Source organism: Taudactylus pleione, unplaced genomic scaffold (assembly GCF_031769625.1).
Source record: "Taudactylus pleione unplaced genomic scaffold, aTauple2 ptg000129l, whole genome shotgun sequence".
Classification (NCBI taxonomy): Eukaryota; Metazoa; Chordata; class Amphibia; order Anura; family Myobatrachidae; genus Taudactylus; species Taudactylus pleione.
This window is the reverse complement of record NW_028284531.1, coordinates 3,617,501-3,644,598: the sequence shown is the minus strand read 5'-3', so window position 1 is coordinate 3,644,598 and position 27,098 is coordinate 3,617,501. Positions and strand designations below refer to the sequence as shown.

The 27,098-nt window shown below is 45.6% G+C and overlaps 1 pseudogene; it reads left to right on the top strand.

Moving 5' to 3' along the window:
- LOC148523588 (putative tyrosine carboxypeptidase MATCAP2) overlaps positions 1-25,715 on the top strand; it is a 36,814-nt pseudogene extending 11,099 nt beyond the window's left edge.
- The last annotated feature ends 1,383 nt before the right edge of the window (positions 25,716-27,098 follow it).

Below are 27,098 nucleotides of genomic sequence, written 5' to 3'. Positions count from 1 at the left end.
TTTACCTTACATGTTAGATGTTTACTTAGAAGTGGGTATCAATTACTGTCCTAGACTGCTACATTCCATCAAGAGTAAAGCAGTTCTTATTGTATCAGGGATACTGACTGAGGCCCTCATTCAGAGCCGTACGCTCTGAGCAGAGCGCACGCTCTGAATGAGGGCCGGCCTCCATGAAAATGGAGCGTCCTCCTGGACGCTCGTATAGCTGTGGGTCATCACCCACAGCTCATACGAGCGTGCATTTTGATGGCCGCGATGGTCATGACCATCGCGACCATCGAATCTGCGAGCCGGAGCCTGCGGTTGAGGTTTTCAACCGCAAGCTCCGGAGTGATTTTGGCTCTATCAGAGCCAAAATCACTCCCACTGACATCACTAGTGATGTCAGTGGGGCCGGCTTCTGACGGGAGGCGTTCCCGTGGGAACGCCCCCGTCAGGGAGGCACGCCCCCGGTACGCCTACCAAAGGGGGCGTGCTGTCAATCAACATCGACAGCACGCCCCCTTTGATCAGACACAACGAGCGAAGGAAAGTCCTTCGCTCATCGCGTCTGGCGCATGCGCACGACGGAGCTCCCTCCGTCGTGCGCATACTCAGTCCAGAACATCGACCCACTTGCGAGCGGACAGCCGCTCGCGAGTGGGTCTGAATCAGGCCCTGAGTCTTTCCCTGACTGTCCTATAAGGAAAACTCCACAGGCTCCACTGTAAATGGGCTCCCCAGATGTCAGTGCTCCAGAATCAGTGCTGCTGATTTGCAATTTGGTCACTAAGGAGATGATTAAATCTCACAAGAACTTTTTAAATGATTCATTTACCTGACATAATTTTTAATCTACACATGTAAATATTAATGTGGTTATATTTAATATAGAAAGATGAGCTTTCAAGGAGACCAGCTCTAAATGTGGGGAAGACACGTACCCTAGCACCTGCAATAACCATCCAAGCATGGCCTAGGAGTACCATACAAGGCACAGTTACAGCAGGAGGTATGTATAGTTAGGAGGTACATATGCCTTTCCCCTGGCCACTGGGTAGATTCATCCAAAGTAGTCTTTTAAATCTTTTAAAGATTAAACTGTATGTAAACCTACTGTATGTACCAAACATTGTACTGTAGGGAATGAAGTCTACTTAAGGTTTTTACTAAGTTGGGATAAACATATACAGATGTGTCCTCATACAACTTTGCCGCAGTCACGCCAAACAACCCCTCTCGATGTGTCAGGTCTTGTGAGACTCTGCTAGCACCGGGTGTCTTTTTTGCAGAAATTACAACTATTTAGTAATGTGATGCGACTAGGACGCACCAGGAGACTGTACTGATTAATTTGATATGTAATATTTGTATATCTGTGTGCAGCTGAGTATCTGAATCTGCATAAGAAGTGCTATGATGCAGCACCCGTGGCTTTTTTCCACGCCAAGTTCCATTTGCAGTCTCAATCGAACACAGGTATACAAGTGTCACATATCACATTAATCAGCACAGTTTCCTGCTGCATCTTAGTCTCGTCAATTTGTGATTAAAATGCATTTTCGGCAGTAGAAGACGCCCAATGCTAGAGGAGTTGATGGGACCTACCTCACGCCGGGCATCTCGTGCCGCATTGTGTATTGAGGCTGGATGTTCCTAACATGTTAGATGCTTAATCAGAAGTGGGTATATATTACTGTCCTAGACTGCTGAGTTCTAACAAGAGTAAAGCAGTTCTTATTGTAGCAGGGATACTCTCTGAGAGAGTCTTTCCCGGACTGTCCTCTAAAGAAAACTCAATAGGTTCCACTGTAAATGGGCTCCCCAGATGTCAGTGATCCAGTGTTGATTTGCAATTTGGTCACTAGGGAGACGGTTAAATCTCACCAGAACTTTTTAATTCTTCAGTTACACAGTGAAACACCAAAAGATGTCTGACATCTTTTTTAATCTATATATGAATGATATTAATGTTCTTATATTTAATATAGAAACACTGCAGAGGCACAGAGAGGAGCTTTCAAAGAGACCAGCTCTGAATGTGGAGAAGGCACGTACCCTAGCACCTGTGAAAACCACTAAAGCATAGCCTAGGAGTGTCATACAAGACACAGTTACAGCAGGAACCAGCCTTCACACCAGCTTGCTCCCTCCAAAGCCAGCTTCCTCACATAACACCTCATTATGCGCAAATAGGAGCAGGTCCAGTTATAACTGTGTAACTAGAGAGACCAGTGGTAATCATCCACAGGACATCGTGACATCAGGAAAGGGATTGGCATTGGCATACCAGCCTAAAACCAAGCCCATGAGAAAGCTTGACTTGCCAAATCCAACTAGAGGCAAGGTCGATCATGTCACTAAGACACAAGCAAAAGACATCTCAGGGAAAATAAATGGTATTTTTAGTGCTGTGAAGCCAATAAAAGTTGATCAAGAAAAATCTAGGTTTTTCAAGTCGGCATTCAAGTACAATCCTCAGTTTGAGTATGCCAGTCCTGCATTGCCAGATGTCTTATCAGAGTACAGCATTGCCTCAGACAGATTTCTTACACAGGTATAGTTCATTGCATTTGTTTTTATACAGTAGTATGTTCTTTTTTTCCCTATAAAATAGCATAAGGATGCATCACTTTAATGCTGGGTACACACTGGCATATATATTGGCCGATCAATTGATCGGTCAATATATCGTGCCCCCGTCGGCCAGTGTGTACAGACAAAATTTCTGTAAACAACGTTGTTCAGACATATCGCATTGGCTGTGCTGCACATCCAATGAACAGATATGTCTGCAGACATATCTGTCCATTTTCAAAGGGGACCGAGAGGGGGGGAGAGCTGAGAGCGGGTACTACTTTCCCGGCTCTGGCACAGCTCCCCATCCACAGCAGCCCAGCACACGCTGCTGTGTGCTGGGCTGCACTGGGAGACTGTTCGAAGCTGCTAAAGCAGCAGCCCGAGTAGTCTCCTATGCCAAAGGGGGGGAGGGTTCACGCTGATTGTGCCCCCATTGGCTGTGTGCTGGGCTGAGGGGCACACAGCGCCCCCCTCCCCAGCACGCAGCACCGCGTCGCAAATGAGTTTTTTTCCCCCCGAAGGGGGCGTGGCCATGCCTTCCGCAATTAGGCCATGCCCCCTGCAGCATGCAGATGATGTTCGTTCAGTGTGTATGAACGACCATCATCTGTAGGTATATCTGCAGATCACTCGATCTGCAGATATACAGTCAGGTGCATAAATATTGGGACATTGACAGAATTTTCATATTTTGGCCTCTATTCACCACCACAATAGCTTTGAAATGAAACAAACAAGATGTGCTTTAACTGCAGACTTTCAGATTTAATTTGAGGGTAATTACATCCAAATCAGGTGAACGGTTTAGGAATTACAACTGTTTTTATATGTGCCTCCCACTTTTTAAGGAGCCAAAAGTAATGGGACTATCCACTCAAAAGCTATTTCATGGACAGGTGTGGGCTATTCCCTCATTATTTCATTATCAATTAAGCAGGTAAAAGGTCTGGAGTTGATTCTAGGTGTGACATTTGCATTTGGAATCAGTTGCTGTCGACTCTCAATATGATATCCAAAGAGCTGTCACTATCAGTGAAGCAAGCCATCATTAGGCTGAAAAATCAAAGCAAACCCATCAGAGAGATAGCAAAAACATTAGGTGTGGCCAAATCAACTGTTTGGAACATTCTTAAAAAGAAAGAACGCACCGGAGAGCTCAGCAAACACCAAAAGACCCGGAAGACCACGGTAAACAACTGTGGTGGATGACAGAATAATTATTTCCCTGGTGAACAAAAACCCCTTCACAACAGTTGGCCAAATCAAGAACAATCTCCAGGAGGTAGGTGTATATATGTCAAAGTCAACAATCAAGAGAAGACTTCACAAGAGTGAATATAGACATTTCACCACAAGATGTAAACCATTGGTGAGCCACAAAGACAGGAAGACCAGATTAGAGTTTACCAAACAACATCTAAAAAAGCCATTACAGTTCTGGAACAACATCCTATGGACAGATGAGACAAAGATCAACTTGTACCAGAGTGATGGGAAGAGAAGAGTATGGAGAAGGAAAGAAACTGCTCATGAGCCAAAACATACCACCTCATCAGTGAAGCATGGTGGTGATAGTGTCATGGCATGGGCATGTATGGCTGCCAATGGAACTGGTTCCCTTGTATTTATTGATGATGTGACTGCTGACAAAAGCAGCAGAATGAATTCTGAAGTGTTTTGGGCAATATTATATGCTCATATTCAGTCAAATGCTTCAGAACTCATTGGACGGCGCTTCACAGTGCAGATGGACATTTTCCCGAAGCATACTGCAAAAGCAACCAAAGAGTTTTTAAGGCTAAAAAGTGGAATGTTATGCAATGGCCAAGTCAATCCCCTGACCTGAATCCGATTGAGCATGCATTTCACTTGATGAAGACAAAACTGAAGGGAAAATGCCCCAAGAACAATCAGGAACTGAAGACATTTGCAGTAGAGGCCTGGCTGAGCATCACCAGGGATGAAACCCAGCGTCTGGTGATGTCTATGCGTTCCAGACTTCAGGCTGTAATTGCCTGCAAAGGATTTGCAACAAAGTATTAAAAAGTGAAAGTTAGATTTAGGATTGTTTAGTTTGTCCCATTACTTTTGGCCCCTTAAAAAGTGGGAGGCACATATAGAAACCGTTGTAATTCCTACACCGTTCACCTGATTTGGATGTAATTACCCTCAAATTAAATCTGAAAGTCTGCAGTTAAAGCACATCTTGTTTGTTTCATTTCAAAGCCATTTTGGTGGTGAATAGAGGCCAAAATATGAAAATTCTGTCAATGTCCCAATATTTATGCACCTGACTGTAGCTGTCAGGTGTGTACCCACCTTAAGACACCACGAGATTTATTTAGTAAGTGTCGGGTTGACCACCGATAACCGCTCAGCTGTGCAAACATAGGGCCTGATTCAGAGCTGGACACTCTTTGAGAGCGCTCGCTCTGAATCAGGACGTCCCTTTTTTTTTTAAAGACGGCCTCCTGGCTGCTCGCATAGCTGTGGGTGACCACCCACAGCTTATGCGAGTGGCCAAGTGATGGTCGCGATGGTCAAGACCATCGCGACCATCGGGCTTGAGACGAGACCCTTGTGGTAGGGTCTCGTGGCCACAAGCCCCAGTGGACTTCCTGCTCTAATAGAGCAGGAAGTCCACCTACTAACATCACGATTGATGTCAGTAGGGCCACCCACAAACAACAGGCGTTCCTGCAGGAACGCCTCCGTTTGCCCAGCCACCCCACCTACCTGCCTCCAAAATGGGGCAAGCTGTCAATCACCATCGACAGCTGCCCCGCTTTGGTGCGAGACCAGTAGCGACGGAGTGCCTGTCGCTGGCCAGGTCTCGTGCATGCATACGCCGGAGCTGGCGTAGAGGAAGCTGGCGTAGAGGAAAGAGGAAGGAAGCCTCCCTAGCCAACAAATTTATGGAATTACCCAAACCCATGCATCCCATAGGATAACACCCAGTAATCTGCCAATCCCCTCAGGGCACACTCCCCCTTCTTCCTTTTTACATGCAATCTGGATTTCCTTGACCTGTTCTATCACCTTGGTGCTTATTTGAGTCTTCCATTATTTCTTGAAGGACTTATATTTAAGGTGCCTACAATGAAATATTAAGTTGAAAAATGTCCATGTTTTATTTATAGCTTCTAAATAAATATATGTTGTTGCGTCTTTGTCTTCTTGTACAGGCTGTTGGCATCAGGGCCAGATTAACAATGGGGTGGATGGAGCTACAGCTCCAGGCCTCCACATAAAAATAGGCCCATTGTCATGACAATATTATGTTGACTGGCCATCTCCACACGGTCAGCCATAAATCATAAGTAGTAAAATGGTATTTCTTTTTACCTCACAAAATATATATATTTTTTCCCTTTACATATTTAGGGAGACATTGGAGCAGAGAGTATAGGGGGTACACGCCCACATGGCACTGGTCACGCCTCCTCTGCTTCTCATAATAGGCCCTTGGTCATTTTCAGCTCCAGGCCCATGTGGCCATCAATTCGGCCCTGGTTGGCATAATGCATCGTGCTCTTATGAAATATGGCAGTTATGAAAACTTTGGTACTGCGCCAAATTCAGGACTACATGGAGAAAGAACGCTGCCTGGGTGAGGTAAGAGGCCTAAAGCATTTGTTTGTAAGGGGCCTATTTATCATTAAATATTTGCAGAATATACACAGAAAACAGCCTTTTTCTGGTGGAGGGGGTACCTGCAAATATTAAGTATCCCCCAGATGTACTACGGAAGGATTTATCTGCTGCAGTTCTTCCATTTTTCATCTGAAAATGCAGCCCCCATAGGTGTCTATGGGGGCTGCTGTGCTGCCAGATTTACCAAGCTCTGAAATGTGAAGCTTGGCCATGATAGGTGATGCCTATTGGGGCGTTACCTATATTACCCTATGGGCTACTATTTTGCATATTGTTTTGTAGAGCGATCTGAGGGCCATGCATGTGCAGTGTGCACTAGGGCCCTGAACCAGGAAGCAGTGTGACAGTGTTCCGGTTACTGTTGCTTGAGAAACATTAGTTAAACTGTTGTGATCAATGAAGCTCTTACTAAACATGTCCCAAATATCATCTCTTATCCTAAGTCACTGAGGTCTCCTCTTGCAGCCATGCCAGCCATAATTGTAGGCAATCAGAGCAGTCCAGTATTTTATACATGCCCCTGGTGACACTGAGAAATGATTTGCCTATTAATGTATGAGCCACACCGACGTGTAATCCTGGCCTGCAATATACTTTGCTTTTCAGTGTATTGAAGCCGTTCACACATCATTTTTATTCATTATTGTTCATTATCTGCCAATGATTTGTGGAGTTTTTAAAATGTCTGTAATGCAGTAAGGGCCCCACACATTTAGAAAAATCAAAGCCCATAATGTATAACTTGTGTTGTGCGTAAAAGTTTGTTCCGCTACCGGCCTTTTATTCCTGCCACATAACATGACCGTGTCCTTCTCCATGTTCCAGATCACTGTTGACCTTACAAGTGATATTCTGTCACGAGCCTGTATGAGCGTGAGGAATGGATGAGCAACAATGGCCATTAATGTTTCCGCTGTATGGGAACACTAGCTGGAAGGGATGCTCAGACATGAAATAGGTACTGGCTTCTGCTGATTTACATTCACTGTTCTTTTATTTCCGCTCTACCAACCTAGGAAAAGTTTCCTATGGTTCCTTATCAGTATATTGTTTAAGAAAATATTTCCTGTTAGACGGAACACAATTAAGAAAAAATGGCTTATAACGTGTTAGGTATGGGACTGATGCAAATTGGAATGTATGTTAGTTGGCGTGGCGTGTCTTACGTGTCCTTACCCTGAACATTGAAGCAATCAGACCCAAGCGCACACAAATAAACCCTTATGCCGAGTGTACACAGAGTACATGCCCCTCAGCTTATGACCAAAGAGGCGGAATGAGGTGGCCCATGGTCATTCTAACATACGCCATGTACTCTAAGGGAGTATTCACAGAAGTGTGACCAGATTCAGTGCTAGATAGAGACGGTGATACACCTGAGAAAGCCGTGTCTCCTGTAGGCGGCCAGCAGTGGGTGCAAGTAACAGATAATGATGATGATGGTTTCTATATGTAGCAAACCGCTTGTGATTTGTTGCTTGCAAGCACTCCATTGACATTAACACTGATAAGTGTTCCCTTCACCACTCACATGCACAATATTCTTTTTGTGAGCATGTTTTACCAATTTCATTTATTAGGGTTTTTTAAGCATACAAAAGATAGGGCTTTGCTGCATTAGGCAGGTTTTATCAGTTTAAATGATGCTGAATGGCATAATACATAGTAAAAAATGCATCTTTTGTGGGGATCTGCAGGTCCCAGTGATCTTCAGGAACAGGAGAATCAGGTGATTGCTGACAGGTGCAGCTCTATTATTTAGTTTTGATTAATTTTTTGGTGAAATACACTCAACTAGTAAGCCAGTCATCAGTCTAGAGGGTCCTGAAAGTGCTGGAATCGCACATCCTGTTCTGTACTTGTCATGTGGTTGCCCTGCCCTTCCCACCTGTTTCACCACCATAAATATAGGAGGACGTAAGCATAAGAAGTGACTGAGTGTGCTTACAGATTCAAGTGTCATTTTTTATGCACAAGTGTGGTACAGAAATGTGTATTTCACACAAAAAAACATGCATACGACCAATTACACATGAGTTCCTGTAATTACTGTAATCCTGTAATTACATCATACTTGCCTACCCTCCCGATTTGAAAATCGGGTGCCACTCCCGACCTCCCGGGAAGGCAGGCAATCCTCCCGGCTGCCGCCCACCCCTCCTATCCCGCCTCAATTACCTCTGAATCCCCCACAGCGGGGGGAGGGGTGCTGAATCGCGTCATTTTGGCCCCACTTCCTGCTTCACGATGCCTGTAATATCAGCATTGTGTAGCGGGGCAGGGCCAAATGACACAATGACGTGGCTCCGCTCCACCCACAATTACTCATAGCCTGGCTGGCCCCGCCTTCTTGAGCTGGCCATGCCCCCCCTGCCATTCCGATCTTGCTGCTCCCTCCCGGAAGGAGCAGCCAGAAAGTAGGCAAGCCTGAATTACATAGCTTGGGATCTATTGAACATGCATTAGCAATGAAATTATCCAATGATAGCAGATTCCCTACTGAGAATGGATGAAAAAGCTACATTTGTGACACTATCTCCTGTTGGCAAGCATGACACACCTTGTACTTACAGCCTGATTTACAGTCACACCCAGTTTGGCCATATGTGCAGCCACATTCTACTGTATGCTCAGAAATAAATGTGACCTTTCACCTATATTCAGAGTTGCATCTATGTGGACGCACCACCAGCATTTGCACCAGCCCTATACCTACATCAGCTTGATTCAGTGGCGGAACTAGTAAGTGGTGGGCCCAGGTGCAACAATAAGCTATATATAGAAATATGCCCGGGAATCCCAATTAAATTCTTTATTTCACATATATCTAGAAATTGCGTAGGCAGTGCTGTCGCACAGCAATGCATTAGCACGCCCAGTATTTCTTAGAGAGTGATCACATAGTGTATGCAGACACCCTTCAGCCTGTTTTAAGACGCCCACTTGTGCACGTCATGTCCAGGAAGTGTGTGCAACCATCAGTACATCGGATGCTATCGCAGCGCTTGAGGTTGACCATACCCTGCCACAAGCACCGTGAGCACTTCAGTGTAAAAGCAAGCCAGGTGACGTGTACTATGATGCTGTCTTATAATTATGCACACCTCTAAAACGCCATTGAGATGCTCAGTCACTCTTGCGTTTGCACCTCCACTCCCCCATTTTTAATGGCCAGCCCCTGTTACCACCTACAAATGGCTTCCCCTGCCACTCACTCTGCTGGGCTTTCTATGCGCAGCAAGCAAGTGCATTGTGAACGCTCGCTAAGGATTGCACATGCGCACAATGCATACACACTGCATACCATCAACAGCAGCGAGAGTATGCATCTTAGCGAGCGGGTCTGAATCAGGTCCTTTGTCCATCTGTCAACAAGCTTTCATATTCCCTTATTAAAAATTTTTTTATGCTGAGCTCCGAGCCATGAATGCACCGCTGTCTTCACCTCTTCATCAGCTGTGAAACTTCGTCCTCTTAGGGCTTCTTTCAGGGGACCAAACAGGTGATAGTCCGATGGGGCAAGAGCAGGACTTTAGGGAGGATGCTTTAACACCTCAAAACAATGTTTTTGGAGAGTGTCGACAGTATGAACAGTGGTGTGCAGACGTGCATTGTCATGCAACAACACAACACCCTTGGATAGCAGTCCTCTGTGTTTTGTTTGAATTTTAGGCTTCAGCTCTTCAGTGAGTATCGCACTGTAAAGAACACTGGGCCTGATTCAGAGCCGCTCGTAAGTGGCCGCTCGTTCGCTCCGAGCGATGTTCGCACAACTGCGCATGCGTATGGGTAGTAATACGCATGCGCGAAGCAGTCATTGCGGTCGGAAATTGTGTGCTTGCAAAATAGCAAATGCCTGCTAATTTGAGTGACAGAATGAGGCGTTTGTGGGTGGTAACAGGGGAAGGTACTTCAAAACGGGGAGTAGAGATCCGAACGCAGGCGTGCGTGGGCATTTTAAGGGTGTGCATAATTAACAAAGCAGCGTCATCGACCACGTCACTTGGTTGTCTTTTAGCCTGAACTGCTCGCATGATTGCGGTAGGAAAATGCTACCACAAGCACTGTGAGCAGTTCAGATGCCTTTCGATGTACTCGATTAATCTAATAAATAGCGGAGATGACGTATGATGCGAGCGGCCAGGGGGCGTTTTTTTAAAAATAGCAAGCGCATGTTTCGTTCGCTCGTTCAGACATAGAGGTGTCAACAGACCGGAAAGAGCGAGCGCTCTATTTAAATATCCGGCCCCTTTTTCTGAACGAGCGAGCGCAAATAGCATCCGGCTCTGAATCAGGCCCACTGTTTTGAACCTTTTTCCTGATAATGTTCCAATACTGGCCTTTCCCATATAGCTGTAAGCATCAATATTCCAGATGGCTAGAAGAGAGAAGGACAGCTGTTCCCTCTAAGCATCAGAGGGAAATGTATCTTCTAGGGCCTTTGCCCAACTCTATATGGCTTTTGCCAACCAGGTCGTAGCCCTGGCAGGACGAGTAATAGCTGCTGTAAGAGAGTATATAGACTTCAGGCAAGCTTCAATCATGCTATCCGTAGTCTCCTTTAAGGAGGTTGCTGTATGGATAGGTAAGGTAGCATTCTTAACCAGAGGTGTCATGTGGAAATCCACTGCAGTGGGAGCTTCCCATTCCATGCAATTAGTAGCTGGAATAGGGTAAAAAGAAATAAGGCATTTAGGCACCTTTTATTTGGCATACTCCATGCTTCACACATAAAATCAGATACTTTCTTTCCCTCAAAGAGTGGCTCTTTTGCAGGGGCGTTTCTAAAGAGGAGGGGGCCCATGTGCAGTCTCTGACACGGGCCCCCTCCTCTCCGCCCAGCGGCCGGCAGTGCACTGAGCTGTGCACGCCCAGCGCTGGAGTTATAGACTCTGGGCACTAGAGTGTGCCCAGAGTCTATAATGTATGCACAGGTCACTTGGAAAATTGCTGCGGCGGCCATTTTCCCTGTACTGCGCATGCGCAAACAATGGGAAAATGGCCACCATTTACCAGTCGTTTTACAGCGCTGGACCCCCGTGCCGATGTGGGACTCCAGAGAGGTAAGTAATATTATGGGTGCAGGGTGTGCGGTGCAGGGTCCCCCTGGACCCAGGGGCCTGTGACAGGTCTGTGTATTCTGTCTACCCATGGGGGAGGCAAAGGATTTGCAGGAAGTACCTGCTGTGGCCATCCTATAGGGGGAGCTACCACACTGACCACTAGGTGGTCCACAATCTTTGTCAACCCCTGTGAAAAAGAAGCCCAGGGGGGTCCTGAGGAGAGGATGCAGGGGCTGCTAGGCCAGGTGCTGTATAACAAGATGCACATAGACCATCTTGAATGAGATCCTCTGAAGCTAGGCCTGATAAACAGGACTTATAACAAACCAGAATGGGATCAGCAGACTGCTTGTCACGCTTGCCTTTGCCAGACAAAGCTGCAAGGATAATACAGCACACAATCTGGCACAGTGCAGTGAGCAACCAGATATATGTACAATATGGTACAGTGTAGTGAGCAACACAGATATACAGTATTTGATAGCCCTCACAAATACAGGTGGATGTAAGGTACAGTAAACCTCCTATACCTCAATATTCCAGGGTTATAAAGTAAGGGAAATGTATAAGCTGACAGTTAAGAAAAATAAACAGACAGCAGCACTTGCACAAGTCACATACAATGCAGAGCATAAAGGTTAACTGCAGTGGGCACAAAATGATAGCATTGCCAGAGACCTAAGGCTATTGCAGAGAATGGCTGCCGTGAGTCTCTGAGCTGGTGAGGAAGAGCAGCTCAGGGGCATCAAGACCGCAGTGGAATGGCGCCTTGAGCTGGGAGAAGGGTCGCAGGGAAAGGACCTTCTCCCCTCTGCTGACATCAACCATCAGTCCCTGGTCTTACCTGTCCCCTGAGCCAGTATAGGTTATGCCCTGGTGGTCTAGTGGAGTCCCGGACGAACCGGTGTCCACAGCAGCTCCTCCGGTCTGTCTCCTGAGACCAGAGGCAGATAGCGCAAGCAGGGACCTTACCTGTCCCCTTGAGTCTCGGCTGCAGTCTGGGGTCCAAGAAGCCCTGCTAGCTAGGTCCCTCCGGAGCCCTGCTGAGAGTACCTAGCCGATGGCTGGAGTCGCTGCGCCACGGAGGGGTGATGGATCAGCAGTGCAGACATCCAGAGGACTGTCTAGTGCTGCTTGCTCTTTCCTGCTGGAAACCAACGAAACTGAGTTGCCTTCAGGCTGAGGACGGGGTATAGGGGGAAGGATCGGAGCATCCTGGGATAGAAAAAAGCTTTGCTGTTGGTGTCCAGTCCTCCAAGTACCACCTACACCCCATTGTCTCCCTGTGGAGCCCTATGGACCCTGAAGAAGAAAGAGACTTAACAAGGGTAAGTTTTACCATAACTCTCTTTTTTCCAGCTGATGGCTGAGTTTTGAACTTTTTCTTGGTTGGTGAGTACTCTGCCATTTACTCTCAGGCTCATAGTGATGAATGCATGTCTCGTCACTAGTAATGATTCTTTATAAGAAACTCAATGTTCTCATAAGTCGTGGACGTGGACGGGCGTCCGGCTCCTTCTTCAAGGCTGACACTTATGCAACCTTTTTTGAACTTCTCTATCCATTCATACACACTTCTTCACGACAAAACACTTTCTCCATATTGTGCAAAGTCTTTCGATAAATATCGTAACCAGACACACCCTCAGACCACAAAAAAGAATCACTGCACGCTGCTCTTCTTTCGTACAAATGTCAAGTGGGGCAACCATTTTCTCTTGCACTGCAGTCACAAATGAACTGACGTAACACATTTAAACCTGCACTGCAGTGACAGGGGAGACAGCATCCAAGTACGGAAAGCGTTGATAAGACAATGCGGCCAACAGAAGTTTAAATATAACTGGAGTGCGGATAATTGTTGACTCACCCTTGTGTGTGTATTTTTTTATTACAATCCCATGTGCTTACAAGCAAGGCTTTAATTGGATGTCTTTTTTGGGGGCAACCCCCAAAGGTTGTGCACTGCTTATGACACCAGGTCCTTAAGGATTAATCAGCGGTGAAAAGTTTAAAGTCTTTTCTTAAAGGTGCAAAATCTGTATTCTGATTGTACCACTGAGGAAGTTCTGTTTAAGGGATGAAACGCATAGGCTTATTGGTGCCTTACCCATCTGTCCAATGTCAGGTTTCCACCATCGAGCTCACACCCTTTGGGGTGGTTGGTGGTTAACATCTACCTAACAAAGCTGTTGGCTATTCAACTCCATTGTTTTTTATGTAAGTTACTTTTTCTAAAAAGAGGAATGATCGTGTCAATTACTAATACCAGGCCATTTTTTGGGTGACATTTTGGTGTGTAGGGTATATTAACAGGACATTTCCACTCACCCTTAACGGTTCCGTACATCATTTGAAGAAAAAACAAAGTAGATAACTGTTCTGGACAGCTTTGATTCACCTCCAATTGGAACAAATATAAAGGATTTTTCTTAAAGATACGGACTATCCTTGATTTTATCCTATCATATTATCACATTTGTGGAATATTTCATAATTGATTGTTGAATAAGCGCCCTCGGGTCCATCTATTTATATATATATATATATATATATATAAAGGTGGATAGCAATATTGAATAAATGTAGCTATGACCTCATACTGCTGGTTATTGAGGAAGCGACACGTGAACTTGCAGTGGTGAGGGAAAAACTGACCACCTTTGAAAGTGAACACAGGATGTCTTTTGAATCAGACACGAATATGGCATGGCTGGAGAAATTAAACACCCAAGTAACGACTTATAAACATGAGTTGATTCAATTTAAAAAGAACAAAATGGCCAAAGTTGCATTGGACTATGATCAAAACCGAGTTTACAATTGGGTAAATAATGGACGGAGTGAACAGCGTCACCCTGAGAGACAGGGCTTTAGACAGATGTATAGTAACTCCGATTCATCACAGCAGAACACCAGTGAGTCGGACGTGGGCATTGGCAATACATCCCAATGCTATGGCCCTTTAGGGAGAGGCACGACACATCCATCACCCCTAAGAGGTGGCGGAGGTACACCAGGAGAAGCAGGCAATGGGCGAGGACGCGAACGAAGGAGAGTGGGAAGACACCCCCTTCAACGCAATCGTTGGTAATTAACATTTCTTCACGGACACTGACTGAGTCAGAAATTAGGGTATTGAGCCGTGGCCTTTCATATGTACCTACCACCAAATTGGAACCCATGTCATGGGAGATAGAGAAATATCGCCTCAACAGACAACTGAGGTTACATGAATTTTATCATGGAGTTAAAGCTACACCGAGACCTCTACAAGATTCCATTAGTGACATTCCAGGATCGTTAAATTTCAATCTAGATCTTCTTTTGAGCCAGCATCGAACAATGCGGCAATTAAAACGTATATCCGATTACTTGACCAGGATGTCAAGAAATTAATTCCAACTAGGAAAGATCGCTTTGGCTACAGTAATCTCTCTAAGGAGGAATGGGGAGCGCTGTGTAATATGTCTAATTATAGAGATGTAATTTTTTGCCCCACTGATAAAGGCGGGGTTATTGTTGTTCAGGATATTGATCAATATATGGGCGAAATTGAGAGGCAACTCTCTGATGTGTTGGTATATAGACCCTTAACTAGCGATCCCACTGCTATCTTCTCTAGACAACTATTTGAGAGATTGGATCAAGCAGTAAGTGAGGGACAGATATCAAGTCAAATAAGGGATGTACTCGTCCCAAAATTTCCTGTTACGGCACTTCTGTTGCCCAAGATACACAAATGCCTGGACAATCCCCCTGGTCGACCGATTATATCGGCCAGGGGATCATTGTTCCAGGCAGTATCGGTGTATCTTGATACTATTCTGCAGCCGTGTATTAAAGATCATCCTCGATATTTATTAGATACTACCTCTTTTTTAAGGAAAATACACAGCCTGACCTCCATTCCAGAGGGTAGCTACCTATGTAGCATTGATATCAGTAGCTTATATACGGTAATACCTAATAATGAAGGGCTGTTGGCGGTGAAAAAATTGTTGGATAGTCCCCATTTTGTTGGTCCTGATATCAATTTGATACTCGATCTCCTTGAGATGATCCTGACCAAGAATTTCTTTTTACATGACAATAAATTGTTTTTACAGCTCATTGGCATAGCGATGGGGTCGAATGTGGCCCCATCCTACGCCAATGCATATATGTTCTTTGCAGAGCATGACATTTTTTTTCAGGACATCTATGTGTCTGGCAGAATCTTTTTTTATGCCAGATACATAGACGATATTTTTTTTGGTGTGGACAGGGTCTGAATCTGAGTTTGTGGGCTTTATTGAGCAACACAACCAGTGTAGTAGTCCCATTAAATTCACATACAGTATCGATTTGTCTAGTGTGAATTATCTGGATGTCAACTTGGAACTTAAGGCAGGTAAATTAATTACACAGCTTTACTGTAAGAGTACCGATAGAAACACGATTTTACACTATGGTAGTTGTCATCCAAGACCATCAAAATATGGTCTGCCCTATTCACAATTCCTGCGGGCTCGCAGGATATGTAGTGAAGAGACTACAGCCTTGAAACATATGGAATTAATGTTTGACAAATTTTGCCAACGCGGGTATCCATATGATTTATTATTACAGGTGAAAATTAGGGCACTTTCTATACCCCAGGAGGAGTTGCTTAGGTCTAGGGAACACAATATTGACTATGAACATAAGATCCCTTGGGTGAACCATTATCATCCGTATAGTCATAAGATCACTAATTCTGTCAAGAAATTTTGGCCCATTGTGGGCACTGATCCTGATTTAAGATTACAGAAGTCACGGGTTATGCCCTGCTATACTAGGGGGCGTAACTTACGTAACTGGATTGTTAAGACTGATATCAGCACCTTTGGAGCAGCAAAACCAGAAGGTTTTTTAAGTTCCAAAGTTGGATGCTTTAAATGTCTTAATTGTTTAACTTCTCGATCATTGATGACGGGTAGCCATTTTTGCCATCCATACAGTGGCAAGAAATTTAAAATACGCTATCGGGTTACGTGTACCACAAAGTTCATAGTATATATGATTGTGTGCCCTTGTGGCCTCATATAAGTGGGAAAGACCGATAGAACCTTAAGAGAGCGTATGGCATTACACCGTTCGGCCATTCGTGCCGCGATCAATTCAGGCAACAGCGAACAGCCGGTTGCCAGGCATTTTTGCACCAAGGGTCATAGTCTAGATACACTGCGCTACATGATTATTGATCATGTTCCACCCCCTACAGGGGTGGTGATAGATCAAAGCTATTGCTACAATGTGAGTCCAGATGGATCTTTAGACTTGAAGCATTAGCTCCCAGGGGATTAAATGAAAATCTGGGTTTGCACTGTTTTCTGTAAACTCTACCATAGTATGTTTGTAGCTTATTACACTATGTCTATAATATTTGAATTTTTGGTATACAATTAAAAGTATTTGTGAATTTAGCATCTGTCACACTATTTGTGTATGGAGTTTATACGTACTCTCCTCATGATATATTGTAATCATCTTTAATGATCTGTGATTCATACTTATGGTCCAGTTTTTCAGGATGTAGTATGTGATGTGCTTTTTGAAATATGGGATTTGGAAAATAGCTCCTCTATCTACCATGGTGTCTGATATATATTTATGCTAGTTTATCTGTTTTGTGTTGGTTTGTCTTGTATTGTGTAAGATGCACTTAGTATTGTCTAAGATGTGATATGTATTGTTTTTTGATATCCACAGTATTTAATATGTCGTGCCTTTGATGTGCTGTCTTCTGTTGCCCGGGTAACCGGGCCGCGGTCTGTTGAGGTCTTCCCCTATCCTGACGCTGACGCGTCATTGTGTGTGCCTGCGTGGGAGTTGGGTGTTCTGACGTCATCGGAGTGCGCCCCGGTCCTGGACGGCAGGCGGCATGGAGGACACGTGAGGGTGGGTGAGTGTATTTAATGTGTTTCATTTGTATTTGTGGTTTGTACCTTGAGGACGGAGTATTAAATAGCTCCGAAACGTCGGATTTTTTCATCCCTGTGTTCAGTGAAGTTATTTGGGCTGACACATGTCGGTACCATTGTGGAGGGCACCTACGCATTGACATTATTTCTGGGAGTGCCATCCTGAGCCGTGTTATATATATATATATATATATATATATATATATATAAAGTCACACAATCGGTGGCACTCAGGGATTTAAAAGACACAACAGAACACCAGGTAGCAAAAGCCAACGTTTCACTGCTGGCACAGGGCAATGCGCCAGCATTGAAACGTTGGCTTTTGCTACCCGGTGGTCTGTTGTGTCTTTTAAATCCCTGAGTGCCGCCGATTGTGTGACTTTGTGTAGAAAATAGTGGTTACCATCATCTTCATGACGGAGGCAACGGGGTCAGATCAGTATGCAGTGAGTGCCAGAAAATCCATATATATATATATATATATATATATATATATATATATGGTGCAGAGGTGGGTGGCGTATAATGAGTAATTATGCCCGGAGCATCCTGATGACACTCAGGAAGTTCTACAGGTTGCAGGGTACTTGTTACGTCTCATCACTGTCATACATTTGAAACCATGTAGCATGCCCATTTATGTAATTAGCTACAGTATGTGATCCTCAGCCCTATTTATATTCTATCCTTATGGTTATGCCTTTTCCTTTGCTTACCACTCCCATCTACTGTGTGTTGCTTGTCACTGTTCTGACCCTATAATATGACCAGTTTATCAGACCACATACTGTAAGTGTGCAAATTATCTTTTGATATACAAGTTATGGGGCTCTATTTATTAACATTATTTTTACTAAAATAAAGTGAAAAAGGGTGTTTTCACACCCTTTTCACATTATTTTAGTTTCACCTGTAGTTATTACAGGGCAATTGGAGTAGAATTAGTAAAATTCTACTCCAACCCCCAGTATCACTTATTTTTAGTAAAGCAGATCGCATTTCCCATCATTGTAATGGGAAATGTGATCCGACCATAGTTACTAAAAATAAATTGTGAAAAAATACCGGGGGAAGCCCTGTGATAATAACGCCACCTGGAGGTGGCGTTATCCAGGGTCTCCCCCGGTTACCGGGCTCCCACTCTGCTCTAACGGGGAGAGCAGAGGCGGGAGCCGGTACCAGTAATCAGCTATGTGGTCTAAGCAGACTGCAAGCTGATAACTGTAAAAAAAAGAAAAAAAAATTAAACTTTTTTTTTTTCACTTACCTGATTCCAGGGACCGGTGATCGGTAATATCACACTACAATCCGCATTCAATATGCGGATTGTAGTAAATAGAGCCCTTAGTTACACATCTTTACAGGGGTGTATTAAGAGAGGAGAGAGCCCATGTGCAGTCCGGGGTCCTTTCCTGTCTCTCCGGCGGCTGGCAGCACACAGAGCGCAGCGCCGAAACAGTAGACTATGTCTGTGCCCAAAGTCTACTGTGCATGCACAGATCACCGGGAAAATGGCGCAGAAACCATTTTTCCAGCGATTTCCATACTGCGCATGCACAAAAAATCCGTAAAATGGCCACGGTGGCCATTTCCAAGGTGATTTTCACATCGCTGTTAGCACCGACATGGGACTCCAGAGAGGTAAGTAATAAAAATACCCTGCATGATTGCATCCATTATAGATACGGCACTGCATCTTTATCTTCTTGAACAGAAACATCGCTGACTAGAATATGGTGTTGTCCCATAAAGAATGTTGTAGTTGTCACCACTTTCTGTTTTTATACTATTATCATATATGATCATCTTCAAAATACATCCAGACAAAGTCCATATATATACTTGTGAATTTAGCCATGCACCAAGTTTCATTTCCATTATAAAGAGTATTGAAAAAGCTGTATTACTTGTTTCTTGTGTGAATGCAGGAACCCATTATTTCCGTTCAGTGAACAACAGGCAGCAGCCATGGTATGATAGCGCTGGGAGTGACACATATCATCTAAAACCCGTCAATCCCACTGAAGAAGGCCTGGCAAGCATCCACAGTGTCCTGTTAGACAAAGACCCTTTCCTGTGGAGAGCTGCACTGCTCTATTATACAGTCTACCAAGCCAGCCGCATGTCATTCTCCGAGCTGTTCCAGGATGTGGGTCAGTTTGTGGAAGACCCTAACACAAGGTGGGATTACTGTATGCGAGCAAAGAGAGGCTGCTCTGACACATCCCAGCCAGGTAACTGAGAGCTTTCTATTCCATAAACATGGTCTGGTACAGTAACCAAGCAGCAGAGTTTCTAAACAGACAATCTCCAATGGCTTTGCTGGCAGGATTTAACATGGCAAAAATACGAAACGCAAAATACAGACGATTTTGCATTCATTATCATTTCCATTTTTAAATTCCACAGACAAAACCACTGAAAATCAGCAGTTTAAAAAAAACAAAAAACACTTAGTAAATATACCCCTATGAGTGTAGAAGAGAATGTGCTCCAGCATTTTGCACAGTGTAAGTTTACATAGAAAACTAAAATTTGTAACCATTCATCACATTGTAAGGATCTTAGGGCTCCATTTCTTAACGAGTTTTATGTGTGTAAACTGGTTGTGTATGTAAAATAGAAGCTCCTGGTATTTATTATTGATGTGTGCGTTGTGTTGCCTGCTGTGATATAGCAGCGCTATTTCTCTTCATATATCCATTGAAATGACTGCTGTGTGTATTTATCAACGAGCAGTATTTTGAATACTGCTCGTTGGTGTAATTGAAACTCTCCAGGGTGCAAGCGCTAGGTCCCGGCAGGCCCCTCCTTCCTCTCTTCCTCCTGCACCAGCTGACGGTTGCTCCCCCTCCCGCATCAGTCTCTTCTCCCCTCTCCTTCCTCTAGCGGCCCCCCTCCAGCATCAGCTGGAAGTCTCTCTTCCCCTTCTTTCCTCCCGCAGCAGTAGCCAGTGTCCCCCTTCCTGCATCAACTGGCAGTCCCCCCTCCTGCTCTCTCGCAGCAATCCAGTTGTTCCTTCCTTGTGAAGCAGCGGCACCTCCTTCCTCCCCAGCCCTACACACAGCAGTATGTGCTGGGCTTGGAAGGGAGGTTGCTGCTGCTGCCAGGCAGGGATCCTAGAAGGGAGCCAGCCAGGAAGATAGACGGCGCATGCGCCAATTTCAGGATAAAAGTCCATTCGCCGGTGCTGCTTGTAAAAGAAAAACAGTGGTGCTGAGTTGATTAACACTAGTGCTTGCCGGCAACAGCATCATTAATAAATACATGTTAAAAAAAAATGCAGCAAACCAAAACGTAAAATATCACTGCACTGAAAATTCCGGATTGGACAACGGAGTACGCGGGGACGGCTCTGGAAGCGAGGTGTATGGGATGTATGACAGCGGGGAATTGAGAGGGGGTGGCAGACGCAGTGAGGAAATCCTTATAGATACCTCACCTGTAGGGGAAAAAGTATCACTTTTTCGAAAAGCGCACTCTGCAAAAAGAGCAGCTTTTTGGAAGTGATACTTTTGTTAGTGAGGCATGATGAATGCCTTCAAAAGATTTTTTAATCTTGCAGCGAGTTTAAAACATAATTATCACTAGTGATAATTATGTCATGATGAATAAGCCCCATTGAGGCATATTCATTATGTTAATTATCGGGGTCCAGACGGTCCCCAATAATTAACATTCTAACTTTCAGCGGCTGCCGGAGCAATTCATCATTGTTTTGGCACGGTGACAGCTGATGCTATATCAGCTGTCCCCGCGAGCGGCTTCACTGCTCCTTTTCGGAACAGCAAATCTTTTCACTGCTCCTTTTGGAGCAGTGATGGGACTGTGCATGCGCGACCTACAGGTCACTCATATTCACAAGAGCCCCGACGTCTGGCGGAAGGAGCCGGACAGGGGCGGACAGATCAGAAAGAATCCCTCTTAGCAACCCGGACCTCCTCCCATAGGGAAGGAGTGGGTTGCGAGCTCGGAGCAGGAGCAATCGCCATCTAAAGATAGCGAATGCTCCCGCAGTCAAGCTCTGGAAATATTATATTTTGGAGCTTGATGAATTCTGTCCCCATACAAGTGTATGGCGACAGCAGGCCATTCCGCAAAAGGAAGGTAAGTAGGAGTATCTGTGATATCATCTGCTTTACTTTCTTGATGAATGGCCCAATAACTTACTGTAATTTTTACAATTGCAGGTGAAAATGTGCGTTTTCACCTGCTTTGTAAAAAATTAAGTGATGATGAATAGACCCCATAGAAAGATAAGAAATCCCTTGTTTTAGAGCACTGAGGGCCCTATTCATCATGATAAAAATTTAATGCGTGATATTTTAGTTTTGAACTTGCCATGAGTTCATTGTTAAGTTTAGCCCTATTCATCATTCTTGCATTACTAAAGTATCACTTCCGAAAAGATGCTATGTCTGCGAAGATACCTTTTCGGAAATGTGATAATTTTCCCCTTCAACTGCAGTGTCCCCACACCCCGCCGGCATTCTCTCCCCAGTGTTCCCCGCACCCTGTCGGCATCCTCTCTACAGTGTCACCCCCCCCACGTTGCCAGCTCCTCTCTACGGTCTGTTGCCCCCCCTGGTGCCGGCTTCTCTGTACTATGTCTACCCCCACTGCCGGGACCTCTCTGCGATGTCCCATCCATCCCCAACCCCACCCCTGCTGCTGGGTCCCATCCACCCCTCTGCTGCCTGGTCTTCTCAATGCCGTGTCCCATCCACCAAACACCCCCCTGTACTACCGGCTCCCATCCATACCCCTGCTGCAGGGCCCTCTGTGCGGTGTCCTGTCCAAGAAGCTGGGTCCTCTATGCAGTGTCCAGCTCACCGAAATCCCCGCTGCTGGGTCCTCTATGCAGTGTCCTGTCTAAGCTCCTGTGTCTTCAGTGTGGTGTCCCTTCCACCCAACCCCCCTGCCCCCTGCTGCCAGGTCCTATGTGCAGTGTCCTATCCAAGCTGCAGAGTCTTCAATGCAGTGTCCCGTTCACCCAACAACCACCCCTTCTGGGCCCTCTGTGCAGTGTCCTGTCCAAGCTGCTGGGTCTTCAGTGCTGTGCCTCGTACACACAACTCCCACGCCCCCGCTGCTGAGTCCTCTGTGCAGTGTCCTGTCCCAGCTGCTGGATCTTCAGTGTGGTGTCCCATCCACCCAACCCCCTGCTGCCGGGTCCTCTGTGCAGTGTCCCATCCAATCTGCTGGCTCCTCTGTGCGGTGTCCCATCCAACCAACCTCCTGCCCCCTGCTGCCGGGTCCCATCCACCCCCCACTGCCAGGTACAATCCACCACCCACTGTTGGATCCACCGGCTCCACTGTCTCGCTGCCTGCAGGAGCTGTGCTGGTGGGCAGTCACTGACAGGCCGTCAAAGTTCTCTGCCGCTTCTATGGTCATAAAGGTCTCTGTACTATGGTCACTAATGTGGAGGTGCTGCCTACATACATGGAAGTTTCTGCTACTATGTCTGTATTCTTTTTCTTTTAGTATTCTTTAGTTTTACTCGCACTTTAGATCCGCACTATGATCCTAACCGCTCTATGACTTTCCAGTTCAAATTTCATAAATACTGTATAAGAAATTCTTACAACTGGACTTATCACAGTGTTACACACATGTACTGTATTATATCTTATATCTACCAGAGCTGTATCTGTGAGTAACTACTGCTGTAATGTGTAGCGGGAGGGCTGCCATTCACTTATCCATACTTATTCACTATACCTTTGCTTCCTCCCTCCTGCCACATACATGCACATTTTCTATTTATGTTTTTCCCTCAATGGAAAAATAACTACTGTGAAAAGTATCTATAAGTGCCAGCAAACAGGTTTTATAATGATATTTTAGGCTACAGATATATAGGGCTTCATTCAGAGGCGGCCGTACGGTCTACGACCGCATAGCCACCTTGATGTTTGTCCAGTGCGCATGCGCACGAGGGAGCCGGCTCCTTCGTGCACATGCGTGAGTCCCTTTCCAAAGGGGGCGATCTGTCTATGTTGATTGACAGCTCGCCCCGTTTGGAAGGCGGGCCGGGGGGGTGGCAGTCCAAACGGAGGCGTACCCATGGGAACGCCTGCCGTTCGGGGGAGGCCCCACTGACATCACTAGTGATGTCAGTGGAGAGCTTCCGGCTCTGACAGAGCCAGAAGCTCTCCGGGGCTTACGACAAGTGAGACCCTACCCTAGGGTCTCGTCGTAAGCCCTGATGGTCGCGATGGTCTATGACCATCGCGACCATCACCCTAGCAGTCGTTAGAGCTGTGGGTGTAAACCCACAGCCTAACGACCGAAACAGAGGCGGGCGGTCAGGATGCAAGCGGCCGCCCAGTTTCTGAGCGACCGCTTGCATCCTCCGACCGCCTCTGAATGAGGGCCATAGTATCAGTGCTGAGGTCATTTGTATATTAATTTTTCTTTTTATCCTCACAGGTTGTTTTAATAAAGATCAAGTTTACCTGGATGGGATTCTACATCTTCTAAGGCACAGAGATACCATAGATTTCCGCCTGCTGACATGCATGGGCAAGGTATATATTATGATCAGTATGTCTTTCAGTAATGAAATAATAGGACACTTATGAAGTCATGATCATTGTGCTTAATTCATATTTGAACACTGCTCACAGCGGGCCTGATTCCGAGATGTCTGCTAATCACACAGCCGCTGCGTACAAAGACGTGTAATAATATGATAATGCTGCAGGAGGCGTCTTGTGTAAATAGATGCCTCCTGCTGGCATGGTCATCTGAGTAACCCCAGTGGCATCATGAGGGGGCTGTAGGGGGTGCAGGCAGCACCCAGGTGTCACCCTCGGAGGGAGTGACACCAAAATGTCAACTCCTCTGCAGTGACAGGAGCTGGGTCTTGCAGTGTGACATTCTCCTGCAGCACCCAGCTCCTGTTATAGAAGAGGAGCCGACAGTGCTGACAGCCCAGTCTCTGGGGACAGCCCAGAATCTTCAGTGATGCTGGGCTGCCCCTGGTGTGATGTTATCAGGTTCCCCCATGAGGCCACACCCTGTTTATTTAGACCATGCCTCATTTTTGGATGGGCCTCGGGCATGCGAGGGTATCCAGAGTCTCACCAGACCCAGTGACGTCTCTGAGTAATCCTCAATTTCCTCAGGATGACCAGTTAAGTCATGCTGCTGAAGCCAGGGAAGCTGCATTCAAGAATGAAGCCACTGGCTTCAGTCCAGAACATGGGGGAGGCATTCCTTTGTTTTCTGCAATGCTGTCTGTCGCTACCCCCAATGGCCACAGGCTGCTGCGCATAGGGCACTGCAAGTTTTCTTGCAGAATGAGATCTGCACGTCAGTGTAGCAGCTCGGTAGCAGATTAAAGTCCACATGGGGCTGGAGCAGAAATTTATAAAGGGCCAATTGCGTGCCTTTTCCAAAGGCACTATCTGCGGGCAGGGCCGTAGCTAGGGTAGTGCGGCCGGTGCCATCGCACAGGGCACCAAAGGTCAGGGGGCGCTGTTTGGGCTTGTCAAATTTCTGTTTATTATCATTCTTGCTTGTAGCTTCCTCTTGTTTCATCCCCAGCATCTTCTGGCCTCTCCTACCTCTTCCCTGGCCCTTCCCCATGAAGCCATGGCAGTTTTTTGGGTGCATTATGTCCCTTTGAAAAATGAGGGGGGCGCCAATTCTCATTCTGGCACAGGGCACCAAAAAGTCTAGTTATGGCTCTGCCTGCGGGAGGGAAGGGGTTGGTGCAGTTACTACTGATGTAGGAGTGTGACCAGTGCTGTGGGGGTATGGTATATATATAACAAACAATAATCAGCAGCACTCTGATGGGCCTATTCATCATCGGAGACTGTACCAACTCTCAGCGGGGGATAGATTACATGGAGCATATACATAAAATTAAATTGCTCCAAGCTGATGCCTGAACCATTGACCCACTGGGAAACTCCCGCCTTAGCCTATGGCCAATCCACCGCTGGTCTTAACACTTTTAACTATAATACATGTTCATTGGCAATAAAAAGCTATTACCACCTTGTGCAAAGCAGATCCATATAGACTCAAATCTATAATTACAGCTAAAAGCACTGGCACCACGTATTGATAGAGGTGAATATTTGTTTACTATCTGTCTCATTTGTAATTAAAGTGTTTTAGTGGAGAGTTTTCACATTACAGAGTATTTTATTGTAGGTTATTGATAAGAATCAGAGTAAATTCATTCTAATTTCATGATGTAAGAAATAAAAATGTGAAAAATGCCAAAGTAGGTGATTACTTTCTAGTCCCCTTATATGCAATCTTACTCTATGTTTGTCTAAATACAATATTGTGATTTTTCTCCAAGGTGTCTTACGAGGATATAACTCGCCTGAAGCGATTTGCTGTCTTTCACTCTTCCAGAATTCCTCTGTTCCTAAAAGATCGAGGACGGTACATGAAACATCTGGAGCACATCATGGAAATGAATGGCCTGACGGACAAGAAGCTGAGGAAGCTGATCGTGTGACCACACCATTGTCACTGATTGTCTACTCTCCTTCTAACAGCTAACCCAGGGGTCCCAATCCAAATCTACAGGACCCCAGTGATGTGACACAGACCAGGAGAATGTGGACACATTGTTTTATTTTCCAACATTTGGTAACCAATATCTTGCCAATAAATTATTATATTACTCCTATACACCTTTATATTTTTTGTGAACTGATGTGTTAACTTTTAACATTGAATTTCTATGTCAGGTCTGTAATCATAGTGTAGAAATAGTGTGAGCAGGATGCCAGTTTTGATGACTTGTGTGAAGTACAGCAATGCATAGGGGCCATCAGTGACTGGTAAAAATGCTGATGTGCATTACATGCTTTAGTAATCACTTATGTAAATGCTGTGTATGGCAATTTGCAGATTTTGTAGGATTTTTTATTGCCAGTTATATATCGTCTTCTTATACAGCTTTGTTCCAATTGTACATGTCCTACTATTACCTATGATGAGCCTTGCATGTGTTATCCTACATTCTAAACTGCACTATATGGAACTTGCTATCTTTCATTGGGCCTGAATCAGAGACAGGTGCAGGGGCGGATTGGGCCGCCAGGACGCCGGGCTGTTTCCCGCTGGGCCGGTCTCTTTTTATACCTTTTAGGGACCAGCAGCCACCCTTCCCTCACACATCCCACTGCTGGCCCAGCTGCCGCGATCGAAGCTCAACTCTGACCGGGCAGCCAGGTCCGGATTATAGGCGGGGCGGCAACCCCAGGGCCCCCACATCCTGTCCCCGAAGCTTACTATACAAACCTGGAGGACAGAGTTTATCTGTGTCAGCTCTGGTCCTTGGTCTCCTCCTTGGCGGCTCATCTGTTATTACCTGTTACCGCGGCCGCTGAGTAGCTGTCACAGCACCAGTCATGTGAGATGATGAGTCAAATCTCTCGAGACTGGTAGTGTGACAGCTCCTCAGCGGCTGTGGTAACAGGTAATAACAGCTGAGCTGCTGAGGAGAAGACCAAGGACCGGAGCTGACACAGCTAAACGCTGTACTCCCGGTTTTTCATAGTAAGCGTCGGAGACAAGGTGTGGGGGCCCCCTATGTGTGACTGTGCAGACCAGAAGAAGTAAAAGGCAGAGAACAGAGCTGAGACACCTGCTGCCTATACTTACAAGGTATTCCCAGGTCAATATATATGTATACAAATGCGCTCAGCGCGCACCCATCGAGCGGCGTCCACTGATGACGTCCCTCCCTCATGGGTGTCGGTTGCTAGGCAACAAAAATGCTGGTTCACGGCACCCGGCGGCTGTGGGATAGAGTAATAAAAAACAATTAAAAACATATCACAAAACAGTTCTCACATTAGATATAATGAATAATGTGACACAATATGCTAGG